Source organism: Olea europaea, chromosome 15 (assembly GCF_002742605.1).
Source record: "Olea europaea var. sylvestris chromosome 15, O_europaea_v1, whole genome shotgun sequence".
NCBI classification, from domain to species: Eukaryota; Viridiplantae; Streptophyta; class Magnoliopsida; order Lamiales; family Oleaceae; genus Olea; species Olea europaea.
This window is the reverse complement of record NC_036251.1, coordinates 20149873-20159988: the sequence shown is the minus strand read 5'-3', so window position 1 is coordinate 20159988 and position 10116 is coordinate 20149873.

Here is a 10116-nt window from a genome sequence, read left to right as displayed (position 1 = left end):
GATTATTGGAGTTATTTGATATAATTATTTTTTATTATGTTTTGTGGTTGATATATGTGAATCACTCTACAACAACAAAAAAAAGGACATACAACAAACGTTGCAAAAGCCTATCTTTTGCAACGTTTAACAAACGTTGCAAAAATTCTTCCCTCAACGGTAACATCAACATTCGTAACACATGCTAAAACGCTGCAAAAAGTCTTTTGCAACGTTTTTTGGCAGTTTTAAATACCCTTTTTTTTGGTGTACTGAATGAAGGACATTTGGTCAGACTAAACAATCAAGCACTTTCAACCATTACTTGCGACCATCTTTTGGGTACTTGCTCTATAGAGAGTCTTACCAGGCGATCTCCACTGAGCAAGAAAATGATCCCACTTCTTTTAAAGAAGCAATGAAGGGTGTAGATCTTGAATCATGGAAATCTACCATAAACTCATGATGGAATCTATGTCCTCCAACAAGGTTTGGGATCTTGTAGATATACCTAATGGGATCAAACCTATAGAGTGCAAGTAGGTCTATAAAAAGAAAAGAGGTATAGACGAGAAGGTTAGAACCTTCAAAAATAAGGCTAATGGCCAAGGGTTTTACCCAAAGAGAAGGTATCGACTATGACACCGGTTGACATGTTTAAATCTATTCGAATCTTTTTATCCATTACCACTCCTTAAGATTATAAGGTTTAACAAATGGATGTCTTAACGAGACCATCTAATGATGCAAACTGAATGGTGTTGAGGGATATAATCTCACATCGAATAAAGACGAAAATATAGATCAATTTATAATGTCTCAAACCACTCCTATTAATAAGGTTGATCTTTTAATATGGAATTCCAAATCTCAATATTGTATCGAAGCCCATTAAACTCCAATAGCCATTTAATCTGATTAAGACTCAAGAATGAGCAGACGGATTTCAAGATTGATCTTCTAAAAAAGTCACCATCTTGCACGGGCATATTTAGGATATAATCCCACATCAAATAAAGATGAAAACATAGCCCAACTTATAAGGTCTTGGACTTCTTCTCTTAACAAGGTCAACCTTTTAAGATGAAACCTCAAGTTTTAACAAAAGGTTTGTGAAAGAAGCCCATGAAAGGAAAGTCTACAAGTTATAGAGGTCCATTTATAGACTCAAGTAAGTACCAGGTCTTCGAATGTAAGATTTAATCAAACCATTAATACCTATGATTTTGACCAAAACCTGGATGAACCCTATGTATACTAGTATATGCAAGGGAAGAGCATAGTTTTTTCTGATTCTTTATGTATATGAATTCCACTCATTGAAAATGATGTAAGGACACTATCATCTGTAAAGAATGGTTGTAACAACAGTTTGATATGAAGAATTTGGGAGAAACCAATTATGTTTTGAAATTTCTTATATTACGAGTTAGGAAAAACAGAATGATAGCATTATCCCAAGCTTTATATAATGACAAAATATTATCTAGATTCACAATGCAAAATTTCAAAAAGGGACAACTTCCTTTTAGATAAGGAATTCATCTATTCAAGCAACATTTTCCCAAGACTCCAACGTAGATTACTTGAAAAAGGTTTCTTATGATTTTGTTGTGGGAAGCCTCGTGTATGCTATGCTTTGTACTAAATCAAATTATTATACTGTGGGTATTATTAGTCGTTATCAATCTAATCCAAGATTAGGACATTAGGTAGCGATGAAGCATATACTCAAATACCTTCGGAGAACGAGAGATTATATGCTTGTCTAGTTAGAACATGATCCGAATTCCATTGGATAGACTGATTCCAATTTTCAATCCGATCGTGACTCTAGAAAGTCTACATTAAGTTCAGTATTTACACTGGAATGTGAAGCTGTGGTATGGAGGAGTATCAAGCAATCTTGTATTACTAATTCCACCATAGATGCAGAATATGTAGCCACTTGTGATGCTGCTAAAGAAGCTATATGTTTCGATAAATTTATTTTCAACCTTGACGTGGTACCTTTGATAATGGAACCCATAACGCTTTATTGCGATAATAGTGGAGCGGTTGCTAATGCTAAAGAACCAATGAGTTATCAGCGTGGCAAGCACATTGACAGGAAAATCACCTTGTTAGAGAAGTTGTTCATCGAGGAGACGTGATTGTTAGAAATATTACACCGGTGAATAATCTTGCGGATTGGTTGACCAAGACCTTACCAACTAAGGCTTTTGATGGGCATCTTGAGGAGATGGGTATTCTTGATATATGACATATACTCTGAAAGGCAAATAGGAGATTGTTAGTTTAATTCCCACTTTTAAATAGTATTTTGTAAAACGATATTATGAATTGACATTCGATTATTCGTATGTTACAATCTGAAAATGATTATCTAATGTTCCATGAACATATAAGATGTCACAAATTGTATACTCAATGGTTTAGGTATACTAAGACACAATTCGTGATGTGATCAAAATATGTCATTCACGATCTGTACATGAAGTTGGATGCTTTATGTTGTTTTTTGATGCACATTGAATGGGATCACTCGGAATGAGACTCTACTATATTATCAAACAAATAACCTAAATTCTAAACGAGTAATGTATCTTTGATTGCTAATTCAAGTTTTTTGATGTACCAATGAGTGAAATCTTAATGAAAAGATTGATCTCAGTGCTTTAGAAATCGGACTGAAATAATTAGAGATCATATACTTGTGACAGTGGAATCTGTTAATCATCGAGATGAGACGATCTTTCCTCTAACGTATTTTCTATAAGAAATTGAGCCCGAGTTCAGTAGTTCAATGATTAGATCGTTGGACTCTATTCTGTGATTTGATCACAACGAATTAGCCTTATGAAAATCGAATTTAGAGGGTAATATATGTTGAAGGGCAAAACAATCATTTTGTCACTTTTAACATATTGACAGTCGAATAGGGGTTGACTTGTGGAACGATAATGAGAGAATATTGTTATCGGATCATAATTTGCTTCTATAACTGTTATTCGACTCAAGAGTGCAATCTCAAGTTGTCCCAATTAGAAACATTTATTAGAGCTTGAGTCATGTGGGTTCGATTAGGTCACTTTCTTGGCTCCAATAAATGTGTGTGACTTAATTGATCTACTACAATAAAATTCAAACAAATTTTGGGCAATTATAAAACGTTAATTAAATATTATAAATATGTCCATTATGAGCACATTTTCATATGGTTTTTAGAGGTGGCCACATTTTCATTTTCCAAAGAGAAAGGCACCTAAGGAGCACAAGGGATAAGATGTAAAGAAGGAAAAACTTGGCTAGACCATTAAAAGCTTGTTCAAGGTTATTATCTTTCCTTTATTTATGAGCATTTAATAACATCCAGTGATCTCAAGGTGATATAAAATTCTTTATTCATTTGGGTTTAATTTTCAAAAGAAAATTAATTTTCTATTGTGAAGATTAAATCCAATAACCAACACATACTTCTTTTAAGGGATTTGGGTTATCCTCCTAGGCAACCATTTTGACTATATTGTGACAATAAAGCAATATGTGGTATTGTCCGTAATTCGACTCGCCATGATCATACAAAATATGAGTAGGTATATAATTTCTCCAATCAACAAGAATTTTAATGAGCGAATTCTGGAGTTACCTAATATTCAATCAAAGGATCATTGGATGATATCCTCACTAAGGTGGTTTTAAATCGAGTGCTTTCATAGCCTTCAAAAATGTTGAGGACGTGTGATATCTATGCACCAACTTGAGAGAGAATCTTGAAATATTGGGTTGATATTTAACTATCCTTGTAATTTTCCTTGTGAGTCCTTCCTATTCTAGAGACAACATAGTTATACCTTAAGTGTGCATAGATTCGTTTACTAACCAATAGCATTGTATTTATTTTTATCGCCAACTTATGAATCAAAAGCTTATTAAATCATTGCCGCAACAAAATGAAACTTGGATGTTAAATCCATTGTCTTAGTTCTACAGAACCTAAAATATTTATAATCTAAAATCTTCCAAAGATTTAACTTACGATCGATACCCTCCACATCTCATCAGCTAAAACCATACTTTCGGCAAGTGAAATAAATCAAGGAACTTCATATTGGATTTTGCATTGTAAGCTCATCCAAACGAGAAGACAAATACTGAAGTCTCATAAGAAAAGGTCAGAGAATTAATATGCAGTTGGAGAAATAGCTTCACTAAAATTTGGATATCAAACATCAAATGTAATGTTGAATTTAAAATAATAATAATAATAATAATAATAATAATAATAATAATAATAATAAATAAATAAATAAATAAATAAATTATTGTAAAGAACCATCCTGTGACATTTCTTGATTCGTTGTCAATATTAAGTCATGTAATATTTCATATTTTGTTCATTATTGTGCTTATCAGCTTCAGGTGAAGAATTTCATAACTGGACTTAGGAAATTTCATAATAAATGAGCAATCTGAAGTTTAAATTGACAGTCAGTTTACTTGATTATAATTAGTACTTCTATAGAGCCCCATAAGTAATGGTTTTTCTACCTCATAGCTAACTCAAACTACCAAAATATTTATCATCTTATAAGATTGGAGTGCACGCATTTTTTTTTATTCTTGAACCAAGAAAAAGAAAAATGGGGAAGCACACAACTATTTTGTTCCCTAGAAAGAGTCGAGTTTGATGCCTGCAAAACTTTTTCCTTAAGACTTTATGGTGTTCATCTAACTGAAAACGTTCACGCATTGAATTCTTAGAAATCAATTATCATAAAGAACGTGATGGAATACATATCCGAACAATGCTTGTATGCTAGAAGATATACGACAGAGAGTGATAGAATATGTGTTCGCACGATGTGATATGATGAAAAAGTTGACTGTATTTTAAACAGTCCAATGATATGTTGCCATGTGACATTATGTTAAACATTATGTCAATCATTATGTTTGTACAGCTAGAGCCGGTTCTGGCCTGAGGCCACCAAGGCAGTGGCCTTGGGCCTCAACATATAGGGGGCCATTAAAAAAAAAAAAATCAAATCGAAGTCCAAAAATACTAAGTTTTGTACAAAATTTATTGAATCCTTGCATTAAATATTTGCTTGAAGATGTAGTAGTGCAAATAAATGAAAGGTTGTCCCACAACCCAGTAATGACATTTTTTTTATTTGGTGTAATTATTCAAGGTTATTTTTTACTTTGTAGATTCGTTTCTTCTTTAGAATTTTTATTTCTTTTTAATGTAGAAAATTTTAAGTAATAAATGGTAGTCACCACTCACATGCCTCACGGGTTTTCGAAATGCTATAGTTCTATTTCTTAAATGCGAAATTTGATTCTTGAACAAATCAAATGGTGAGTGAGTGTCATCAGCTTAATGTTCTTTATCACGAGAAATTGTGTTTGAATTGACTATCATTGATACTAACGGAAAAATTCACATATACATCCATACACGATATTAATTCGCATCTTACTATGTCATGATAATATTAACTAAAGATAATAGATTGATGGTTAAATATGTTTAAAATACTAGCTCCTAAAACTAAATCCCAAACTAGAATTTGTAACTGATGTAAATTTAAATTGTCTCATTCTAGTCCTTCCGTAAACATAATTTAGTTCAAAAAAAAAAAAAAAAAAAAGAAGTATGATGAACGTACACATTCATTGCATGCTAATCCAAATACAGAAAATATTACTACGTTGAAAACACAAATGCTGAACCATATTAATCTTCTAAAGCGATCGATACACATATTATTTGACGAAATATTGTCAAGATTTTCACAATATCACTAGGTACGTTGCAATATAATTTAGGGATTTTGGATGTGGAATATGAAAGGATGCTAATTTAGGGATTTTGTTCTTTAATTTGACATAATTGTTGGGAATTTACTTAAACATGCACAGCGAAATTTAATAAGTTTCAATTCTCATTCAGGATTCAACTTTGTATTTAGATAAAAATTGTGATAAGAAATATACCTTTACTTGTGATTTGCAAACTCTTTCGCGTTATTCTTTTCCAGTAGCTTGAATCTGCCTCCCACAGCTGTCCAATTGTCCAGCCTCCAATGTAATCCACACAGAGAGTAGACAGCAACTGCTAGGGTTTCTTTCTTGTGCCAGCAAGAATAATGAAAACATAATGGACCTCAAACCCTAGCTGTGTATATATATAAACACAAATGGACCCGGACCAATCCGGTCCAATATTTAATTAATCGAATTAATTAAACTCGGTCCGTTAATTAATTAATCCAATTAATTAATTCGGGATTATAAATAACAAATTCAATTAATTAATTTATCCAACGATTGTTAAATTAACCAATTGACAATTTCCAATCTTCCAATTCTCTTTTGTGTGCGATCCATTAGGTTCCCGACCACGATGCCTAACGTCGTGAAATATTATTTTGATCTAATCAAAATTGATAAATTAATACACCCTTTTAATTTATCGTCAATTTACACTCGCCGTCCCTGATTGACATCTAGCAATGTGTCAGGGCAATACATGTGACGGGAAATGTCACGTGGTATGACAAAATCAAAATCGTTCGTTTACCATGAAACTATTATCCCTTCGTCAATACGATCCGATCAATTACGAGATATGGAATTGTGTCAATCTCGATCATTGATCATATCTTTCACTCCACTATTAAGTCAATATAAATCGAAAACTCCTTTTCGATTTATGAGTACACCTTGGTCAAGGATTTCATCATCGACTTAATTGAATGAAAAGCAGATCATAATCTCCTACTATCTAAGAGTGACGAATCCTTTATCGATCAATCACAACCTTCATATGATTCTTGACGTACCTGAACGATGTCGTATTAGCGGCCCCTTTCAGAGCAGCATCCAACACCGCCAAAGTATGACTGTCCTCATATAAGGTACTATGACGACCTCAAGTCAAAGGACCAATTCCACTACCGAACGTTAGAGATTAGCCACTGACACTCAGATAGTTATCCATGTGGAATCTCTTAGCGGGTCTCCAATGTTTTGTTCTATAACAAAACATCCACGTGTTCATTTAAGTGTCACCACACTTTAGCTCGTGAGATCAGCTACTTACTTCACAAGTAAGAAATGCCACACGTGATGGTCTAACTGTATTAACGATATCCGTATCTCGTTATTACTTACGACCATGGTTTATTCAAGATCCAATTATATGCAATTTGTATCTCACAGTCACAACTCCTTGTGATTAATAGATTATCTAAAAATTGGATCTTCGGATTCTATTATTTAATATTATTTATTACAAAATTAATTTAAATAAATAATAGATCTCGTCAAAATCAAATGCATTAAATATATTAAAAGCGTTTACAACCTAAATCGATTGGATCTAGGGCATAACACTTACAAACTCCCACTTGCACTAGATCCAATCACTCATATATCTAATACCATAAGCATCCACATGACGATCATGTTTCTGTTGTGATTGATCCATACAGCTTCCTTTGCTGCTTCAGAAGCAGCTATGTACTCGGCTTCTGTTGTTGAATCAGTGGTTGTTTCCTGTTTGGAACTTTTCCAACTAACCGCTCCATTGTTGAGAGTAAACATATATCCTGACTGAGACTTGCTATCATCTTTATCAGTTTGAAAACTAGCATCAGTATACCTCTGAACTTTCAGTTCATTTCCTCCATAGATCAAGAACATATCTTTAGTCCTTCTCAAGTACTTAAGAATGTTCTTAACCGCTATCCAGTGTTTCTCACCAGAGTTTGCTTGAAACCTGCTCGTAACACTTAAAGCATATAAAACATCTGGTCTTGTACATAGCATCGCATACATGATAGATCCTATCGCCGAAGCATAAGGAATCTTGTCCATGCGACTCCTTTCATCATGTGTTTTAGGACACATATCTCTTGAAAGGTAAATCCCATGTGACATGGGGCATAATCCTCTTTTGGACTCTTCCATATTAAATCTTCTCAAGACTTTATCTATGTACGAAGATTGGGATAAGCCTAGTAATCTTTTAGATCTATCTCTATAGATCTTGATTCCTAAGATATACGCTGCTTCTCCCATATCTTTCATGGAGAAATTCTTTGACAACCATAATTTTGCCGATTGAAGCATTGGGATGTCGTTTCCCATTAATAATATGTCATCGACATATAATAACAAGAACACGACTGCGCTCCCACTTGTTTTCTTATAAACACACGGTTCATCTTCATTTTTGATAAAATCAAACCTTTTGATTGTTTCATCAAAACAAAGATTCCAACTCCTAGAGGCTTGCTTTAATCCATAAATGGATCGATTTAGCTTGCATACTTTGTTGGCTCCTTTGGATTCAAAACCTTCAGGCTGTGTCATGTACACCTCCTCTTGCAGATTTTCATTAAAGAAAGTAGTTTTGACATCCATTTGCCATATCTCATAATCATGGTATGCAGCTATTGCAAGCAAAATTCGAATGGACTTCAGCATGGCTACAGGCGAAAAAGTTTCATCAAAGTCAATACCTTGTCTTTGTGTGTAATCTTTCGCTACTAGCCTTGCTTCGTATGTGTGGACGTTTCCATCCACATCGACCTTTTTCTTGTAAACCCATTTACAACCTATCGATTTTATCCCACCTGGAAGGTCGACCAAGGTCCAAACCTTGTTCTCATACATTGAGTCCATTTCGGATTCCATGACATCTTGCCATCTCTTCGAATCAACACTTGACTTTGCTTCTGCGTAATTTGTAGGTTCATCATCCTCGATTAATAATACTTGATTAGTAATCGTGAATTCGTACCTTCTTGGAGGTCGAATGATCCTTTTTGATTTACGCTGAGCTGGAGTGTCCTCAGGGTTCTCTATATCCTGATCAAGAGTCTGTCCACCAACAGGTGTAGGATCAGACTCAAGTTCATCTAATTGGTCAACAGTGTCTGTGGATTCTTGAACTTCCTCAAGTTCTAGTTTGCTCCCACTACCCTCTCCTAGAATAAACTCTTTCTCTAGGAATATGGCATGCCTTGAGATGAACACTTTCTTCTCAACGGGATTATAGAATTGATATCCAATTGTTTCCTTTGGATATCCCACAAATACACATTTGTCAGATTTAGCTTCAAACTTATCTGATTCATTTCGCTTTACATAAGCGTCACAGCCCCAAACTTTCATATGAGATAAGTTTTGTCTTTTTCCTCTCCATAGCTCGTATCGAGTTTTGTCGACCGATATAAATGGGACACGATTAAGTGTGTAGCACGCAGCAATTAGTGCATGACCCCAAAATGATTTTGGGATGTTTGCATGGCTCATCATAGATCGCACCATGTCTAACAAAGTGCGATTCCTCCGTTCAGATACACCATTATGTTGCGGTGTATATGGCGGAGTCCACTGCGAGAGAATCCCGTTCTCTTTAAGATAATCTAAAAATTCTCCCTTTAAATATTCTCCACCTCGATCTGATCTTAGCGTGAGTATATTTTTACTAGTTTGTTTCTCTACTTCAAGTTTGAATTCCTTGAACTTTTCAAGTGCTTCATGCTTGAACTTCATCAGATACACATAACCATATCTAGAATGATCATAGTGAATGTGATGAAGTAAGAGAAACCACCTCTGGCAGTTATTGACATGGGTACACATACATCAGTATGTATTAGTCCCAGCGGTTCTGTGGTTCTTTCTCCTTTTCCAGTAAAAGGGAACTTGGTCATTTTGCCTAACAGGCACGACTCGCATTTGTCAAATGATTCAAAATCAGTTGACCCTAAGTATCCATCTTTATGTAACTTGGAAATGCGTTTGCCGTTAATATGACCCAATCTGCAATGCCAAAGGTATGTATTACTTAGATTATCACTTTTATGCCTTTAATTTTCTATATTCATAATAGACGACTCAGTATCAAGAATATAAATTCCATTCTGCAACACACCACAACCATAAAAGATCTCATCTTTATAAAATGAACAACGATTGTTCTTAACATTAATTGAAAAACCACTCATGTCTAAACACGAAATAGAAATAATGTTTTTAGTAATTGCGGGAACAAAATAGCAATTCTCTAATTCTAATACTAAGCCTGAAGGCAGTGGTAAGAAGTATGTCCCTACA